Source organism: Carcharodon carcharias, chromosome 16 (genome assembly GCF_017639515.1).
Source record: "Carcharodon carcharias isolate sCarCar2 chromosome 16, sCarCar2.pri, whole genome shotgun sequence".
NCBI classification, from domain to species: Eukaryota; Metazoa; Chordata; class Chondrichthyes; order Lamniformes; family Lamnidae; genus Carcharodon; species Carcharodon carcharias.
In genome coordinates, this window is record NC_054482.1 from 114,386,459 (window position 1) to 114,407,143 (window position 20,685).

General features: G+C 42.8%; 1 protein-coding gene across 2 annotated transcripts in view; it reads right to left on the reverse strand.

Annotated features, from left to right (window-relative positions):
- The window catches only part of LOC121288803 (lysophosphatidic acid receptor 3-like), an 88,422-nt gene extending 69,037 nt beyond the window's left edge, over positions 1-19,385 (reverse strand). Inside the window, exon 1 of one of the 2 annotated variants that reach the window (XM_041207534.1) lies at positions 18,929-19,385. The gene's annotated coding sequence lies outside the window, so the exon portion shown is untranslated. Of the gene's footprint in view, positions 1-18,663; positions 18,799-18,928 lie in introns of those variants that run through there. The other variant, XM_041207536.1, reaches the window with a different exon arrangement.
- Between the last annotated feature and the right edge of the window lie 1,300 nt (positions 19,386-20,685).

Below are 20,685 nucleotides of genomic sequence, written 5' to 3' on the forward strand. Positions count from 1 at the left end.
CCATTTCTAGTCTAACTGAGGGTATGACGAATATACTTCTCTTTCTTTAAATGTGTATTTACATAATTCTGTTTAACTTGGCACTTTTAACTATATGAAGGAGTCGAGGGAGCATGCAGAGAATTACTTCCTATCATTAGATAGAGAAACATGGCAGCCAATGTCCAGAAATGTCCCACAACGAAATGTCCCACAACAAACAAAATGAACGACCAGTTAATCTGACTTTCTCAGTTGCTGAGGCCCTAAGCTTTGGAATTCCCTCCTTAAACCTCTCTGCCTCTTCTACCTCTCTCCTCCTTCAGGGCACTCAGAAAAACCTACCTCTCTGACCAAGCTCTTAATATGTCCCATCCAAAAGGTGGCACCTTTGACAATGCAACAGTCCCTAGTACTGGACAGAAGTGTTAGCTGAAATTACATGCCGTAGCCCTGGAGTGGGACTCGAACCCACCACGTTCTGACTCACAGAGGACAGGAGTACTGACAGTGTATTACTTGCTGCTTTCATATGATGGGCAGAGCTTATAATGGGATGTCTACTTTCGATGGCCTCTAAGATGCCAGGTGGAGAAATGAGGTGCCTCCCACAACAGCTCTTAGTGAACAGGTTGATGTGATTTCTTCTATGGTCTGGGACTCATGGCCATCATAACATTTCAGGTCATCCCTCATCCTCGACTTTTTAAAAATTATTTCATGGGATGTGGGTGTCACTGGCTAGGCCAGGATTTATTGCCCATCCAGAATTGCCCTTGAGAAGGTAGTGGTGAGCTGCCTTCTTGAACCACTGCAGTCCATGTGGTGTAGGTACACCCACAGTGCTGTTAGGGAGGGAGTTCCAGGATTTTGACCCAGCGACAGTGAAGGAACGGCCGATATATTTCCAGGTCAGGATGGTGAGTGGCTTGGAGGGGAACTTCCAGGTGGTGGTGTTCCCATGTGTCTGCTCCATTTGTCCTTCTAAATTGTAATGGTTGTGGGTTTGTCTGTTGTGTTATGGGTTCATTTGATATTTCAATGATGAGATCTTGAGACTTGTATGTTTAAACATGAACCATTTATTGTTAATCTTTAACTATATACAGATCTCAGTTAATACCTTGTATGGTGCTGCTACCATGCAGGTAGGCTGCGACTAAAGGGTTCTCTGAGACTCTATTACCATGTGACTCTGTACATCATAACCATGGGTGGTGCTATTTTCCAGCCCCATGTTAACCCTTGCTCTGCTGAGCACCTTTACAATATAATGGCCTGCAGGTACAGACAACACTGTACAACATTGCCCTTTCTTCTGAAAAGTAAACTTTCCTCCCTTCCAATGGAGTATAACAATACAATTTTTACTGGCTATTCCATCTCCCCCACTTCAAGTCTCTGACTTTACAAATTCAGACAGTCTTGAGGCTTAACAGTTCCTCCACATCTCGGTCAGTCGCAGTTGGAGGAATGGCAGCAGTACTCTGTGTTTCTGCTACTTGGTTATCTCCATTTGATTCATTCTTCTGTGCTCCTTCGAATTGTGTTTCTCTTTATTAACAACCCACCTTTTTTTTTGGACTTTGAAGGTTTGTCCCGTTCCTTCTGCGGGGAACGCGCACTCCGTTCACTCCTAGAGTGGACTCGAATTTCCTTTTTCCGTTGTGTCCATCATGTTCTTGCTGGATTTATATGTTTTGCGAATGGAACCTTCATTTTCACTTGTTTCACAATTTCAGTCAAACATTTGTTGGCTGTTGTATTTTCAAATCACTTTTGCAAGCTTATGAATCTTTTTGTTCAGCTCAATGGTTCTCAATACATCTGAGACATCCAGTGTGCTTTCTTCTCTGAGTTCCTTGCACTTCAGTGTCGGATTTATAGTTTCCAATCTCATTTCTGTCTTTTCTTTCTCATGGTTACGTATTCCTTTTGCATTTTATCTTGAAGGACAGTCAGCTATCCTTTCAACTGTTTATTTTCTTGTTGACCTGTTGCTAACGCACTCTGGTCTTCACAGGAACTTAAGAACATAAGAAATAGGAGCAGGAGTAGGCCATTCGGCCCCTCAAGTCTGCCCCACCATTCAATAAGATCACGGCTGACCTGCCCCAGGCCTCAACTCCTCTTTTTTGCCAACTGTTCATAGTCCTCAACTCCCCGATATTGCAAACATTTATCTACCTCCTCTTTAAATACTTCCAGTGATCTAGCCTCCACAACTCTTTGGGGTAGAGAATTCCAGACATTCACTGGCCTCTGAGGGAAGAAATTCCTTCACATCTCAGTTTTAAATGAGTGTCCCCTTATTCTGTAACTATGTCCCCTAGTTCAAGATTTCCCCACTAGTGGAAACATCTTCTCATCATCTACACTGTCAAGCCCCCTCAAAATTTTGTATGTTTCAATAAGATCACCCTTTATTCTTCTAAACTCTAATGAATAAAGGCCTAATCTGTTTAGCCGTTCTTGATAAGTTAACGCCTTCACCCCAGGAATCAGCCTCGTGAATCTCTTTTGAACTGCCTCCAATTCATTCATCATTTTTTGCTTCTGATAATTCCATGCGGCTTTTTCTCCAGTAATATTTAACATCCTTTTTAGCTCCTCATGTTTTACCATGGATGCATATTGATTCTTCAAGGAGTCTTTTAGTGTTGCAACTGCTTTGCTTGCCTTTTCTGCCTGCTGCTTTGCCTGGCTGTACATCTGATTGAGTTTTCCCCACTCCTGCTTTGATTTGCCAACTGTGGGATTGAGGGTCATTATCTCCTCCTGTTACCCTTGTGTCGTTTCTGAATTTTTTTTTTCAGATCTTGAACAGCTTGGTTCATTGAAGCCTTCAGTTTATTGTATGTTTTCAAAGGTATATACTCAGCTTGAATCCTGCACTTCAAATGTTCAAGCTCAGCTCTGATGCGTACATTTCCCTATAGAACAGCTTCATTTATATTTTGCACATTTTGCATCTTTTGAGTTACCTCAGATAGCTTTCCTTCATTCACAGCCATCTGCTCACTCCACACTGCCATCTGCTGTTTCAGTTTGTGTGCTGTGTCAACATTTTCAGAAAACTCTATTTTTAAGCTTCTCAACCATTTCTTTCTTCTGAACTAAACTCTTTGGTTCATGCATTTCACTACACTGACTAGGTCAGCAACCATATTTTGGTTTACTTGGATATTGACTCCCTCACTCTGGAGTCTTCTGTCATCCTCGCTCTGTGTTTTTTTTTAACCCTTGTTCTGGGATCTTTTTGTTGTCCTTGCTCTGGGGTATTTTGGCATCCTCGCTCTGCTGTCTTTTGTTGCCCTTGGTGGTTTATTGGGAGTGTGCTAGGCCTTCTTCTATGATCTGCGCTCTCCACAACTTGGAATTTAAAATATCTGTCAAAGCCTTTTAATATCTTAACAAGTGTTGTCGAGTATTGATCTACAGGTTGGCTGTGAAATACTTCACAGCAAATGAAACAAACTTCTTCTGATTCCTTATTTAATCTCCTGTAAACTAAAAATTGTCTTCTTCAAGACTCCCTCTCTTTGGCCTGGTCTAGCCATTTCCTTATCCAATATATGCCTGGCTCTTTCACATTTCTGTCTGTGGCCAATTTTTTTTTCTTTTAGTTACTGCTTTAAGTGTAATTTCCCCTTTAATGCTATCAGTGCATTAGCCTTTCTTTTTCACTCAGGCTGTCTGCAGCCTGTTGGTTTTCTTTGTTGTGAGTTTCCCGCGCTTTTATGATTTTGGCAGGCTCCCCAGTGATCGCGAGCCTTTTATTAAAGCTTTTTAAAACTTCAAAATAGCATTATTTCTTTTCTGGGTGATTCTTTCTTTAACTTCTGCAGGCTCTTTTTATTTTGAACATCCGGCACTTTGAAAGTTTTGGCAGGTGCACACTTTTTTTTTGAGTTACGAGCCATTAACCCTGCAGTACTTTTCTCTTCTATATAAGAAGCCAGGGACCCAATGGAAAACTCTCTTAAACTCTGCAGGCTGTTTTCCATTTTCTTCTTCTTACTGTATTCTGCAGGCTTCTCTCTTTATTATGCCAGCTGATTGTTGTTTAACTTCTTTTATTAACTCCATTCCAGTACAGCCACCACTGCTGCAATCTAAAGAGCCCCTGGGACTGCCACTTATTCTATAAATGTAAGTACAGCTTTTTTTTTGTAATTTTTGCTCAGTGTGTCCTGTGAACTGACCAGGTTCTTTCACTCTGCGCCCTCAGGGTCTTGCAATTTGTGTATCTTGCTCACCTGTCTTTGTGATCTGACCAATATTTGTTCTTGTTTACTCTGCATCACTCAGGGGTCTTGCAATGGACCTCCGCTCACTCTGGTGGATTCTTCACTTTTAAGTCTGTAGCGCAGCTTCTTCAACTGTTGCTTCAATTTTTCATCTTAGACACACATATCTCTAGTCTGGCTTCAGCTGCTTTTAGTTTTTCAAATCTTGGGATTCTGTCTTGGGTTCATTGTTTAATTTGCCACCTTCATATCGCCGTTGATCACCATGTCATGTACCACCACTGATCACCATGTTGTGACGATTGTTTGGTGCTTCACAGAGATGTCTGGAGACTTGTATGTTTAAACATGAATCACTTATTGCTAATTTTTAACTATGTACAGATCCCGGTTAATGAAATGCATGGTGCTGCTGCCATGCAAGTAGGCTGCTGCTAGAGGGTTCTCTCTGAGTTTGTTACCATGTGACTCCATACATCATATCGTAGAGGGTGCTATTCTCCAGTTCCAGCTTAAACCTTGATCTGCTAAGCACTGTTACCTTACAGTGGAATGTAGGCACATCCAACATCATACAGTGGGGATGTTCGCTGATGGGATGGGAGGAGTGTGCAGTTGATCTAACCCCAGTACTCCATAGGTTGTACCATTAGTTTAAAAGTTTAATTTACTCATCAATGTGGCCAATTGTTTACCTTCACTCCTGGTACCCAGAATAAAAGAGACTTTACCAGGCTTCTTTCACTGTCAAAGCAGCCTTGGTGAGTTCCTGCAGTGCATCTTGTAGCTGATACATACTACTGCCATTGTGCATCAGTGGTGGAGAGAGTGAATGTTTGTGGATGGGGTGCCAATCAATCAAGCTCCTTTGTTTTGGCTGGTGTCGAGCTTCTTAAGTGTTGTTGGAACTGCACGCATCAAGGCAAGTGGACAGTATTCCATCACATTCCTGACTTGTGCCTTGTAGATGGTGGATAGGCTTTGGGGAGTCAGGAGGTGAGTTATTCATCAACGGATTCCTAGTCTCTAACCTGCTCTTGTAGCCATTGTATTTATATGGCTAGTCCAGTTCAGTTTCCGGTCAATGGTAACCACTAGGATGTTGATAGCGGGGAATTCAGCGATGGTAACGCTATTGAATGTCAAGGGGGATGGTTAGATTCTCTCTTGTTGGAGATGGTCATTGCCTGGCACTCGTGTGGTGCAAATGTTACTTGCCACTTTTCAGCCCAAGCTGGATATTGTTCAGGTCTTGCTGTGTTTGAACATGGACTGTTTCTGTATCTGAGGAGTCGTGAATGATGCTGAACATTGTGCAATAATCAGCGAACATCCCCACTTCTTGTTCTTATAAGTGGGATGGGAGGAGTGTGCAGTTGATCTAACCCCACTACTCCATAGGTTGTACCATTAGTTTAAAAGTTTAATTTACTCACCAATGTGGCCAATTGTTTACCTTCACTACTGGTACCCAGAATAAAAGAGACTTTACCAGGCTTCTTTCAATAAACAGCAAACTTATTAGTTTATTATAAAAACTAATCATGTCAAATAGAAAGGAAAAGCTTATCAATTTACAATATTGAATATGAAATTATACTAATTACTCTTTTGAGATACCCGAATACACACACACACACACACACACACACACACACATTTAAATAAAATAGGAATGGAGGAATTCGGCCAAAGGTTATAAGTCAATGTTACAAAGGCAAAGGATAGATGGAGTCCGATTTTTCGATTGGCCTCTCAGCACTGATCTGTGAAACAATGACTCTGACACTGCTTTTCAGGCAGACTCATAGAATTTTCGAGCATATCTAATCCAGCATGTGGAGCATTCCCAGAGCAGCTTACATTCAACTCCAGCTGTGGACTGATTCTGGGCTGCAAAAAGCTGCTGTCTTCCCTCTCAAGCATTTGGTCCTTCTTTTCTCAAAGCAAAACCAAATCATAATAACCATGTTGACCCCCTTTGTGCACAGTTCACCAAGGTCGAGAAGTTGACAGTTTCTTTTCAACTGCTTAATTACCTTTTCTTGTAAAAAGATGCTTTTTCCAGGAACAGCAATCAGAGTCCTGCATTAACCCTTTCAGGGACAGTGTCTTTTAAAACACAAATTCTTCCAAAATGTCCTAAGTCCGTGAAGATGAAGCATTTTCTGTGATTAATGAATGAAGGAAGGAAGGTCATTGATGAAGCAGCTGAAGGTGATTGGGCCTAGGACACTACCCTGAGGAACTCCTACAGTGATGTCCTGGAACTGAGATGATTGACCTCCAACAACCACAACCATCTTCCTTTAGGCTAGGCATGACTCCAACCAGCAAAGAGTTTGCCCTCTAATTCCCATTGACTACAGTTTGCGAGGGTTCCTTGATGCCACACTCAGTCAAATGCTGCCTTGATATCAAGGGCAGTCGCTCTCACCTCACATCGGGAGTTCAGCTCCTTTGTCCATCTTTGAACCAAGGCTGTATGAGGACAGGAGCTGAGTGATCCTCATGGAACCCAAACAGGGCATTAGTGAGCAGGTTATTGCTAAGCAAATGCCACTTGATAGAACTGTTGATGACCCCTTCCATTACTTTACTGATGATCGAGAGGGGTGGTAATTGGTCGGGTTGGATTTGTCCTGCTTTTTGCACAAAGGACATACCTGGTCAATTTTACACATTGCTGGGTAGATGCCAGTGTTGTAGCTGTACTGGAACAGCTTGGCCAAGGGTGCGGCAAGTTCTGGAGCACAAGTCTTCAGTACTATTTCCAGAATACTGCCAGGGCCCATAGCCTTTGCAGTATCCAGTGTCTTCAGCCGTTTCTTCATATCACGTGGAGTGAAATGAATTGGCTGAAGACTGGCATCTATGATGCTGGGGTCCTACAGAGGAGGCTGAGATGGATCATCCATTCGGGACTTCTGGCTGAAGATTTTTGTAAATGCTTCAGCCTTATCTTTTGCACTGATGTGCTGGGCTCCCCCATTATTGAGGATGGGGATATTTGTGGATCCTCCTCCTCCAGTCAGTTGTTTAATTGTCCACCACCATTCATGACTGGATGTGGCAGGACTACAGAGCTTCAATCTGATCTATTGGCTTTGGGATTGCTTAGCTCTGTCTGTTGCATGCTGCTTACGCTGTCTGGCATATAAGTAGTCCTGTGTTGTAGCTTCACAGAATCTTTACAGTGCAGAAGGAGGGCATTCAGCTCATCGAGACTGTACTGGCTCTCCGAAAGTGCATTTCACCTAGTCCCACTCCACTGTCTTACCCCCGTAGCCTTGCACATTATTTCTTTCCAGGTAGCAATCTAATTCCATTTTGAATGCCTCAATCAAACCTGCCTCCACCACCCTCTCAGGAAGTCCGTTTCAAACTTCAGCCACCATCTGGGTGAAAAAACATTTCCTCACATCATATTTACTCCTTTTGCCAATTATTTTGAATCTGTGCCCTCTAGTTATTGATGCTCTCTTGAATGGTTTCTCACTATTTACTCTCTTCATACCCCTCAGGATCTTGATTACCTCTATCAAGTCTCCTCTCAGCCTTCTTTTCTCCAAGGAAAAGCATCCCAACCACTTCAATTTATCCTCATGGCTACAGTTCTTTATCCCTGGAATCATTCTTGTAAATCTCCTTTGTGCTCTCTCCAACGCCTTCACATCCTTCCTCAAGTATGGCGCCCAGAATTGGACGCAGTCCTCCAGGTGAGGCCTAGCTCATGTCTTATACAAGTTCAACATGACCTCCTTACTCTTGTACTCAATGCTCCTATTAATAAAGCCCAAGACTATATGCTTTATTAACTGCTCTCTCAACTTCAATGACCTATGTGTATATACACTGAGGTCCCTCTGTTCCTGTACTTCCTTTAGAGTCTCTCCTTTTATTTTATACCGTCTTGCCATATTCTTCCTGCCAAAATGGATCATCTCACACTTCTCTGAGTTAAACTTCATCTGCTACTTCTCTGCCCAACCCACTAATATGTCTATGTCCTTTTGAAGTCCAAGATTATCCTCATCAAATTTGACAACGTTTCCAATCTTCATATCATCTGCAAATTTTGAAATCATGCCCTGCACACCACAGTCTACGTCATTAATATACATCAAGAAAAGCAAGGGTCCCAACACTGACCCCTGGGGAAACCCACTACAAACCCTCCTCCAATCTGAAAAACAACCATTTATCACTACTCTCTGTTTCCTGTCACTTAGCCAATTTCTTATCCAAGAGCCTACTTTCCCTTTTATTCCATGACCTAGAATTTCGCTCACAAGTCTGTTGTGTGACACTGTATCAAATGCCTTTTGAAAATCCATATGCACCACATCAACAGTGTTTCCCTTATCAAACTTCTCTGTTACCTCCTCAAAAAACTCCAGCAAGTTAGTTAAACATGATGTTTCCTTAATGCATCCATGCTGGCTTTCCTTAATTATCCTGCACTTGTCTAAGTGACCATTAATTTTATCCCGAACTTTAGTTTCCAGAAGTTTCCCTGCCACTGAGGTCAAACTGACTGGTCTGTAATTGCGAGCATTACCCTGACACCTCTTTTTGAACAAGGATGTAACATTCACAATTCTTCAGTCCTCTGGCACCTCCCCTCTGTCTAACGAAGACTGGAAGATTAACACTAGCGCCTCGACAATTTGCACACTCACTTCCCTCAGTACCCTTGGCTGCATCTCACCTGGTTCTGGGAGTTTACAATTTTAAGTAAAAATAATCTTTCTAACACGTTCCCCTTCTCAACTGTAAATTCTTCTTTTGTACCAGTTTCCTCTTCTCTCACACCTTGGCCTTGGTAGCATCTTCTTCCTTTGAAAAGACAGATGCAATTTCTCCAGCCTCCACGTGCAAGTCCCCTTTTTTGTCCCTAATCAGCCCTACTCTTTCTTTAACTATCCTTTTATTATCTACATGTTTATAGAAGACCTTGGGATTCTCTTTTATGTTCACTGCCAGCCTCTTCTCATGCTCTCTCCTTGCTTTTCTTATTAGTTTTTTCACTTCCCCTCTGGTCCTTCTATATTCAGCCTGATTCTCCATTGTATTTTCTACCTGACATCTGTCATACGCGCACTTCTTCCTTTTGCATCTTCACCCCTACCTCTCTCGTCATCCAGGGCGTTCTGGATTTATTTGTCCTACCTTTCCCCTTCAAGGAAATGTACTTTAACATTACCTGCAAAACTTTTCCTTTGAATGTGGCCCATTGATCAGCCACCATCTTTTTTGCCAACATTTGATTCCAAGTCATACAACTCAGATGCATTCTCAACCCATCAAAAGTTGGCTTTCCCCCAATTAATTATCCCAGCTCTGCATTGTGCCCTGTCCTTTTCCATAATTAACTTAAACCTTATGATACAATGGGCCCTGTCCCCTACATGCTCTCCCACTGATGTTTGATCCATTTGGGTCAATTCATTCCCCAGCACCAGGTTCAAAAGTGCCTGTCCTCTCGTTGGACCAGAAACATACTGCTGCAGGAAATTATCTTGAACACATTCCAGGAACTCTCGCCATTCTTGCCATTTGTACTATTCCTATCCCAGCATATCTTTGGATAATTGAAGTCCCCCATTATGATTACTCTATAATTCTTGTACCTCTCTATAATTTCTTTGCAAATTTGTTTCTCCACATCCCTTCCACTAGTTGGTTGTCTATGTACCACACCAATCAATGTTATTGTGCTTTCCCATTCCTTACCTCTAGCCAGGGAGATTCCATCCTTGACCCCTCTGGAGGTCCCTCCCTCTCCAGTTATGTAATGCCATTTTTAACCAATATTGCCACTCCCTCCACTTTTCTTCCTTTCCTGTCTCTCCTAAACACCTTGTACCCAGGAATGTTTAATGCCCAGCCCTGCCCTTCTTTGAGCCAGGTCTCTGGTATAGCACTAATATCGTAATTCCATTTGTCAACCTGTGCCTGCAGTTTACCAGCCTTATTAATTACAGTCTGTGAATTCACATACATGCACATTAGCCCTGATTTAGGCTTTTTACTTTCCCTCTCATTCTGACCCCAACTGATGATTTACTGTTGCCTACTCTAATTCTATCAAACTCTGCAAGGATTCTGTCTACTTTGATCCTTCTCTCTGATATATCCTTGTGATCAGTTGATACTTCACTACTTCCCACTGCCAGCTTTTCTCCTCACCTCCCTGAATTTCCCCCTAGGTTCCCATCCCCCTGCCGATCTAGTTTGAACCCTCCTCAACAGCACTAGCAAACCTCCCCATGAGGACACTAGTCCCAGTCCTGTTAAGGTGTAACCCGTCCTTCTTGTACAGGTCCCACCTGCCCCAGAACCGATCCCAATGCCTCAGAAATCTAAAGCCCTCCCTCCTACTCCATTTCTCCAGCCATGTGTTGAACTGCTCAATCTTCCTATTCTTATGCTCATTAGCACGTCACACTGGGAGTAATCCTGTGTTTACTGCTCTTGAGGTGCTGCTTTTTAATTCCCTTCCTAACTCCCTAAAATCTGCTTTCACGACCTCATCCCTTTTCCCACTTATGTCATTGGTCCCAATGTGGACCATGACCTTCCCCCAAAAGAATGTTCTGCAGCTATTCTTGACCCTGGCACCAGGCAGGCAACATACCATCCTGGAGTCACATCTATGGCCACAGAAACCCCTGTCCGCTCACCCAACTATGGAAACCCCTGCTACTATAGCACTTCCACTCTTCCTCCTCCTCCCCTCCTGTATAGCTGAGCATTCTGTGGTGCTATGAACTTGGCTCTTGCTACAGTCTGTTGAGGAACCATCTCGCTCTCCAGTATCCAAAATGGAAAAGCAGTTAGAGAGCAAGATAGCCTCAGGGGATTCCTGCCTGGTTCTCTTAGATATTCTGGTGGTCACTCATTTCCTCTATGCCTGTGCACTTTTTACCTAAGTTGTGACCACTTCTCTAAATGTGCTATCCACATAATCAGCCTTGCAGATGCACCACATTGACTCTAGCCACCGCTCAAGCTCCGCAGCTCGGAGCTCAAGTTTCTGCAGCTGGTGACACTTTCTGCAGATGTAGTCAACGAGGGCACTTCTTGCCTGCACAACTTCCCACACCCCACAGGATGCACATTCCACATGGCCAAGCTGCACTGACACACTTTAAACTTTGTATAACATATTTACTACAGTATTTATTTTCTAATTTACTTAAAATATTTTCTTAATTAATTTAGAATAATTCCTATGTATATTACAATTTACTGTGCTTATTAAATGCTAGTGCCACCCGCAAATACAACTAAAAGTTATCCGTTTCTTGATTACACAGGTATTGCATAGGACGCGTGCTGTTTTCAATCTCCCGTTTTCCTCTCCATTCGCACCGTATACACACTCCCCACTGCCTCTCCTCTCGTGCGGTTTTCAATCTCTCAACTGTCTCTCCTCTTGTGCTGATTTCAGTCTCGCAACTGCATCTCCACTCGCGCTGTTTTCACACTCCTCACTGTTTCTCCTCATGCTCTGTTTTCAGTCTCACAACTATGTCTCCTCTCACGCTGTTTTCAATCACCAGTCTGACACCTTATTTTGTTTTTTAGGTATGTCTGGTGCTGCTCATGGCATGCCCTCCTGCATTATTCATTGAATCAGAGGTCATCTCCTGGCTTGATGGCAATGGTAGAGTGGGGGATATTCCAGGCCATGAGGTTACAGATTCACTTACCCGTGCATCACCCATCGCGTGAGCAATGTTCGCTTATCCACATTTTCTTTCCCCTCTCTCCTCAGGAGCTGGCAGTATTGACGGAGCAGAGACCTCAATACGTTCTAACAGGCAGATGGTGTGGAAGTCTCTTGAAGCAGGTTCATTCCATTAGTCCTGGCCGTGGACATTTAATTCTCTGTTTTTCAGCAGCTTCCGATAGGGGTGAGAAACAGTACCTGGAATAGGAGCAGCTGAAGTGCAGCCTGAATGGAGAGATTAAGCTGGAAATGTCTGAATCTCTCAGTCCAGAGCTGCAGTAACGGCTCAGTTCAATTTTGAAATGTTCGCCGATTTTGACTCCACTTTTGAGGCGACTCATTTTTTTCTTAAATGAGAACTATCTCTTTTTAAAATTTTCAATGCATGCCTTGTATTGCTCAGAGGCTCCCCCTACAGGTACCGTATCACAGTTTGCTGTAGAGTAATTGCACAAACCAATGCTGCCCTCACATTTCTGGAACCTATCTAATTGACTCCATTGGAAATGCTTTCCAATTGTTTGTGATTTCTCTGTTTGCAAGGTTTCACGGGAATGTAACCCCCGCGAACAGTGGAACTTTACCACACTGAACAATAAGATGAGCAATGAGATAAGTGCATTTAAAATTTTTTTAAAGGGATGCATTGGGCTAAGTAAGCAAACTCAAAGAGGATAAAACCTCTGATCCAGATGGATTGCATTCACGTATTTTAAAAGAATCTAGGAAAGAGGCAGCTTTACTATACATATTTAATAATTCGTTAGAAAAAGGTATAGTTGCCATCGGACAGACAGATAACTAATGTAATTCGTATATTTAAGAAAGGAGACAGTCCAAGAAATGATAAACTAGTCAGCTTATCATCAGTGATGGGGAAAATATGGAACCCCTACTAAAGGAGCTAATAGAACATCTAGAAGTGAAAAATGTAGTAACGAATAGATTGCATGGATTTTAAAATGGAAAATCTTGTTTGACCAATCTTATTGAATTTTTTGAGGAGGTAACAGTCCCCACATCCCACAGGATGCACATTCCACATGGCCAAACTGCACTGACACATTTTAAACTTTGTATAACATGTCGACTACAGTACTTATTTTCTAATTTACTTTAAATATTTTCTTAATTAATTTAGAATAATTCCTATGTATACTGCAATTTACTGTGCTTATTAAAAGTTAGTGCCACCCATGTATGTAGTAGATGTAATTTATCTGGATTTTCAGAAGAGCTTTGGTAAATTTGCACATGACACCAAATGGGTGGATAGTCAATATGGAGGAGGGCTGTAATAAATTACAATAAACTTGCTGAATGGGCAAATAACTGCCAAATGAAGCTCAACACAGATAAATGTGAGATTGTACATTTTAGTAGGAAGAATAGGGAGGTTCATTATTTGGATGAGCAAGTCTAGGTGAGGTAGAGGAACAAAGTGATCTTGGAGTACATATATGCCAATCACTAAAAGGTGTGCCACAGGTCAGCAAGGCCTTAAAAGATAACAAACCTGGCACCAGGCTTTATTTCTAGAAGGATAGAATTGAAAAGTGGAGGTATTGTGGTGCAGTGGTTAGTTTCCCTAACTTTGAACCAGAAGCTCTGGGTTCAAGTTCCACTCTAGGACTTGATGACCATGGAAGGTGTGTTCATAACATGGCCAAACAGGTGGATTATCAACCTATATATCCTTCCAACACGTCTGATGGCAGGCAATAACAGCAGGAGAGATTCCTGGTCAGCCATCCTGCAGGAGGTGGTGGCAAATCACAGCAGTACTTTGCCAAGCTTAAGCATGGCCCAATGGTTGCTAATGCCCACTTAGGACATGATACCTGAAGGAGGAGGAGAATTGAAAAGTAGGGATGTTATGCTAAACTGGTATTGAAACTTGGTTAGGCCATACGGTTCTGGTCACCTTATTATAAAAAGGATATAGAGGCGTAATATCAAGGATAATATCAGAAATGTGTGGTATACATATCAGGAAAGGGTTGACAGGCTGGGTCTCCTTTCTTTTGAAAAAGGAAGGCTGAGGAAGTGACCTACTAGAATTTTGTTAAAATAATGGAAGGTTTTGATAGAGTGGATACTGTGAGAATGGATGGTTTTTAAAAATATTTTTGGAGAATTTTGTGTTATTCTGTAAAGAAGGCCGGGTGTGTGTGTTTGCGTGTGTGTGTTTGTGTGTGTGTGATTTAATTAACCTGGGCTGAGATTGATAGGAGTCAGGTCATCGGCAGGGGGTGGGGGGTTTAAAACATGAAAATAATAGAGGTGTTAGGTTTAGGCATAAGTAATTAGGTTAGATCTAATATTTGCATTTTTAGGTATGTTTGAATATCAAAGGGGAGTCAGAGGTCCAAAGAAATATATTTACATATTTCTGGAGTTCCATAAGTAAATAGTAGTGGGGATATTATATTTTATTGACCCAAAAGCAATGACAAGATAGAGACATAAAAGATTGTATATTTGAAAGAATTTGAGTTTCAGAGAGGTGTGAGAATGATGGAACTGGAGATGAAAGGGGAAAAATGTATTTTAGAGATACTGTGGAGAGCTTAGATAGAGATAGCTGGAGCTGTTTGAGCTGTTGAGCTATAACTGGAGCACAGAAGAGGATGCTGTTTGAACCAGCCATGCAGTCAAGCCAGAAAAGTCTTGGGCTACAACAAGCAGTTTTATTCTGAAGTGGATTCCACCACAGAGTGGAAGAGAGTAGAGATCATGCAATGCACCTTTATTGAAGCTACAGCAATTTGCCTTGTGTAATATTACTGGATTGCTTTTATAGTTAATATCTATAAGGGAGTGTTGCCTAGAGGTGTTTACTTGTGGGTCTGGCCAAGTAAAGAGTCTTTTTGGGGAATGTTTTGGAAGACTGACCTTAATTGTGTAACTGTAATCTTGTGTGCTTAAGGTTTCTTTTACTCTTGTTAATAAAACTTTTACCTTTAATTTTTAAAATCCCAAAAGTGTTACTGGACCTCTTACTGCTTCTTACATCTCTTCTAATTTTCACAATACAAAATAAAAGGGTAAGCCAAGTCTCCCACTGGGATTTGGTTTGTGCAGCAGTTAACACTGATTGTGGTCATAAAAATACAGAGAGAATGTTTCTTCTTGTGGGTAAGAGCATAACTAGAGGCCATCAATATAAGATAGTCATCAAGAACTCCAATAGGGAATTCAGAAGAAACTCCTTTGCCTAAAGAGTGGTGAGAATGTGGATCTCACTGCCCCAGGGAGTGATTGAAGTGAATAGTACAAATATATTTAAGGGGAACTAGACAGGAACATGGGTGAGAATAGACTAGAGGGTTATGATGGTAGATTTAGATGTGGAAAGATGGGAGGAGGTTCGAGTGGAGCATAAACACTCATATGGACTAGATGGGCCAAATGACCGGTTTCATATTATCCTATGTAATCCTGATGTCAAAGACAGGCCTTCTGTTGTTGGATCAGTAATAAGGTGTTGGGTCTTTATGGTGCATGCATCCCACAATTCCGTCCATCTGGATAGCGGTTGGTACCATTTGTATGAATATTAGCTGCTGTTTCCCAGAATGGCCAGTGCGATTTTAAACCATTTCATGGTGGGTTTTCAAGACTTTGTTAATAGGAAGGTCTGTGTGGCTCATGTCTTTTCTAATCTCACGGAGCACAATAGCTTCACAGTGAATGGTAGGTGGGACAGCACAGGGAGCCACACAGTTCGAGTGGACTTGAGCATACCTGACACCATGCTCATGGTGGTGTTTAGCTGCATGGCCACAATTTTTGTGTAGCACTTGTAGGTCCATGAATTAGAGCAGTATTCTGTAGTGGAGGAGATCAGGGCCACTGTGCACCCCCATGACAGAAAGTTACACAGGAAACAGGATTAGGCCATTTGGCCCATCGAGTCTCTTTCACCATTCAAACAGATCATCTACCTCTTATGCCATTTGTCCCAATATCTCCATATTCCCTGATGCCATTGGTCTCCAGGAATCTATCAATTTCTGTCTTGAATATACTCAATGACTGAGCTTCCACAACCCTCTGGGGTAGAATTCCAAAGATTCACCACCCTCTGAGTAAACAAATTCCTCCTCATCACAGTCTTAAATGGCCTGCCCCATATTCTGTTCCCTGGTTCTAGACTCACCAGCCAGGGGAAACATTCTATCCACACCTACCCTGTCACACCCTGTAAGAATTGTGTAAGTTTCAACGAGATCACCTCTCACTCTTCAAAACTCTACAGAATACAGGCCTATTTTCCTCAATCTCTCCTTATAAGACAATCCCAGGGATTAGTGTAGTGAACCATTGTTGCTCTCCCTCTATGACAAGTAAATACTTCCTCGGATAAGGAGACCAAAACTGTGCACAATACTCCAGGTCGGTCTCACCAAGCTCTTTATAATGGCAACAAGATATATTTACTAGGATAAAAGCAAAAAACTGTGAATGCTGGAAATTCAAAACAAAAGTAAAAATACCTGGAAAAACTCAGCAGGTCTGACAGCATCTGCGGAGAAAAACACAGTTAACATTTCGAGTCTGTGTGACTCTTCAACAGAGCTAAGGACAAATAGAAAAGAGGGGAAATATAAGCTGGTTTAAGGGGGGGTGGGTGGGACAGGTAGAGCTGGATAGAGGGCCAGTGATAGGTGGAGATAGCCAAAGATGTCATAGACAAAAGGTCAAAGAGGTGTTGAAGGTGGTGATATTATCTAAGGAATGTGCTAATAGGTGACATTAAGGATAGAAAGCAGGACGAGCAAGGAACAGATAGCCCTAGTGGGGGTGGGGTGGGGGGAGCAGACTGAATATTGAGTTCAATAATTTTAGATCATGAACTCTCTCCTCCATCCCCACCCCCTTTCCGATCCCCCCTTTTTTCCAATAATTTATATAGATTTTTCTTTTTCCACCTATTTCCATTATTTTTAAATGTATTTCCATCCATTGTTTTATCTCTACCTTTTAGCCTATTTCGATCCCTTCCCCCCACCCCACCCCCACTAGGGCTATCTGTATCTTAATGTCATCTATTAGCACATTCCTGAGATAATATCACCACCTTCAACACCTCTTTGACCTTTTGTCTATGACATCTTTGTGTTATCTCCACCTATCACTGGCCCTCTATCCAGCTCTACCTGTCCCACCCCCCTCCGCCCCCCCCCCCCCCCCCCCCCCCCCACTTAAACCAGCTTATATTTCACCTCTTTTCTTTTTTTCCTTAGCTCTGTTGAAGAGTCATGTGGACTCGAAACGTTAACTGTGTCCCTTTCCGCAGAGGCTGTCAGACCTGCTGAGTTTTAAGATATATTTACTCCTGTACTCAAATCCCCTTGTGATGAAGGCCAGCATACCAATTGCCTTTCTAATTGCTTGCTGCATCTCCATTAGCTGAACAAGAACACCCAGGTCCCTTTGGACATCCATACTTCCCAGTATCTCGCCATTTAAGAAATACTCTGCCTTTCCGTTATTTTTTCTATCAAAGTGGGTAACTTCACGCTTATTCACATTACACCCCAGCGGCAATGTCCTTGCCCATTCAGTTAGCCTGTAACCCTTGACCCCTCCCTGCTTCCTCCTCGCAACTCACACTCCCACCTAGTTCTGTCATCAGCAAATTTTGAAATGCTACATTTTTTAGCTGGCACAAATGGTGACAACCCTCATGAGAGCTCCCTGAGTGCACTGGTTCATTACGAACTTCCCAGCTAATGTAATCAGGAAGACGATCGAATGCCCAAGAGTGGTCTCCCGGTCTGAAAAGCATCAAACTGTACAGATATTATACAGTACTCGCAGTTACAGGAAATGTCTTCCAGAAGCCTGTACATTTTGTTAGTGTTAGACATTGCGCAACGAAAGGGTCGGAATCTTTCCCGACAGAAGACATTGAAGCAATGCAGGAGTTTCTCTGAACTACCTGTCGAGGATTAAAGTGAGTTTTAATAGAGTTTTGATCGAAATAAAAATTGCAGCTGCTGAAGAAATGAAACCTGAAAAAAGTGGGTTAGCATCTTTACAAAGGGAAGGTGGCTTCCGGCTTGGACCCAACAACTTAAATTTATATAGCGCCTCCAACACAGAAAAACATCCCAAAGCGCTTCACCAAAGCCGAATCAGAGAATGGCAAGCGACAAAGATACAACAGTTGGGAGGTGGCATGAAGGAGGGTCCTAAAGAACAAAATAGCGACGGGGTAGGTGGAACCAGCTGGCATTTCTCTTCTTAAAAAACATGTTGCAAGTATCGTTAAAACTAGAATGAGCTACGGTTCCAGACAGCATTGATCCTCACCCAACATCACCACAACAGGTTATCTGGTCCTTCATCTATTTGCTATTTGGTAGCAGCTTGCAGTCCACAAATTGGCTGAACCGTTCTCCAGCCTTTCAACAACTTCAAAAAGTATTCAATCGCCCATGAAGCGCTTAGATGATAGCTAAAGATTGTGAAAAGCAGACCATCAATGAAAACACATCTCTCCTGTCACAGGTTTTATTCGGTGCCTATGCTATTGCTCTAATTTTAAGAGCATTGAAATTATATATAAAAATATACTGAAGGGCTGTTTTTTTTAAAAAAAAAATAAACACCACTCTGAAAATGAAAGCCTGGCGCTGACACTTTAAAGCACAGTCATCATCATTTATCCTTATCCAGTTTGCTTACCCTGCAAAACTCCTTAAACATGTGCAGCTGTTCTAAGTAATTTCGTTAAAATCCGGTGGCCAACGTCTTGGGAATTAAACAAGAAATCACCTAAATGCAAAGGAATGGAGAGGATTTGGGATTTAAGACCTGGCAAATCTCCTTCGCTGCTTTCAGAGGCTGTCCACCTGTACAAGCGAGGAATAGACACCGGAGCAAAAGGCAGCAGTGGTCACAGCAGCGAGCTCCAGGGCACATTATATTACCTTACATTACATTTGCTCACCTTCTCCCGCTTTTCTTGGAGGCAGTGTGAGGGGGACTTGGAAAGTTGGAGTGGTCACTCGCGGACTCACAGCATTCCAGTGATCCCTACTCCCGCAACTTCGCTTTGGGAGTTCCTTCGCCGCCCCCTTGGTGTGTTATTTTTTCTCTCTCTCTCTCTCTCTGTTTGAGAAAGTTGCCGAGCTGCAGTTCTGGCTCTGTGCCCTGAGCCCAAGCAGCTGAAGGGATCGGCTTTCTCCAACTTTGCAGACAGAACAGCAGCTCGCCAAGTGTTTAAAGGGCATCAGGGGGGCAGGCAGGACTTGTCCACAGGTGAGGTCACAGCCCGAAGGGACAAGCGGGCGCAGTTGTGCTTTGAGGAAGTGGGTGGGCGAGTGCCGAAGATCGCTGTTGAAGGGAAGACGCGATGTGTGGTGACAGGGGTGACAATGAGTCTACCCATGTCCTTCAGTCCAAGGAAGTCAGTGTCGGATTTCCCTTCAAGTCGGGGCACGATTCGACACTTAAATGAAGGGAACGTGTTAAACAGGTCTGGGAATGTCTGCAAAGATTGAAAATGACTGTACAGCTTAGGTGGGGCGTTGATTTCATAATTTAATGATCATAAATAATCAAATAAATCTGAAGGCGGCAGACCCTTGAGAGGGGCGGAAACGGTCAATTGCACCAGGAATGCTAACATCCTTGTTTGTTATGCTGCATCTTGTCTGTCCCCAGGCATTTCCAGTTATTTCATCCAGATTGATACAGTCTCGACGTCCTGAGTGCCTTTGGCCTTCTGTTGATGTAAATCATAAGAATCAACGAATTAGGAGCAGGAGTAGACCATTCGGCCCCTCGAGCCTGCTCCACCATTAGATAAGATCATGGCTGATCTTCTTGACACCTTAACTCCAATTTCCTGCCTACCTCACCCCACCCCCCCTCATAACCTTCACTTGTCAATCAAAAATATGTCTAACTCAGCCTTGAATATACCGATGGCCCAGCCTCCACTGCTCTCTGGGGAAGAGAATTCCAAACAAATAATAACACCCTGACAGAAGAAATTCCCCCTCATCTCCTTCTTAAATGGGAGACCTCTTATTTTGAAACTGGGCCCACTTGTTCTAGATTCCTCCACAAGAGGAAACATCCTCTCATCACACCAAGCCCATCAGAATCTCATATGTTTCTCGTTCTTCTAAACCCCAATGTGTTTAGGCCCAATCTACTCAACCTTTCCTCATAGGACAATCCCTTTATCCCAGGAACCAGCCTAGTGAACCTTCTCTGAACTGCCTCCAATGTAAATATATCCCACCTTAAGCAAGGAGACCAGAACTGCACACAGTATCCCAGGTGTGATCTCACCACTGCCCTATACAGTTGTAACAAGACTTCCCTAGTTTTATACTCCATCACCCTTGCAATAAAGACCAACGTTCCATATGCCTTTCCCCTCCAATCACTCACCATCCTGACTTGGAAATATATCGCCATTCCTTCACAGTCGCTGGGTGAAAATCCTGGAACTCCCTCCCTAACAGCACTGTGGGTTTACCTACACCACATGGACTGCAGCGGCTCAAGAAGGCAGCTCACCATCACCTTCTCAAGGACAATTAGGGATGGGCAATAAATGCTGGCCCAGCCAGCGATGCCCACATCCCATGAATGAATAAAAAAAATTAACCTGCATACTGACTTAATGTGCAAGGACACACAGATCCCTCTGTACTGCTATTTAAATAACATGCTGCTTTTCTATTCTTCCTG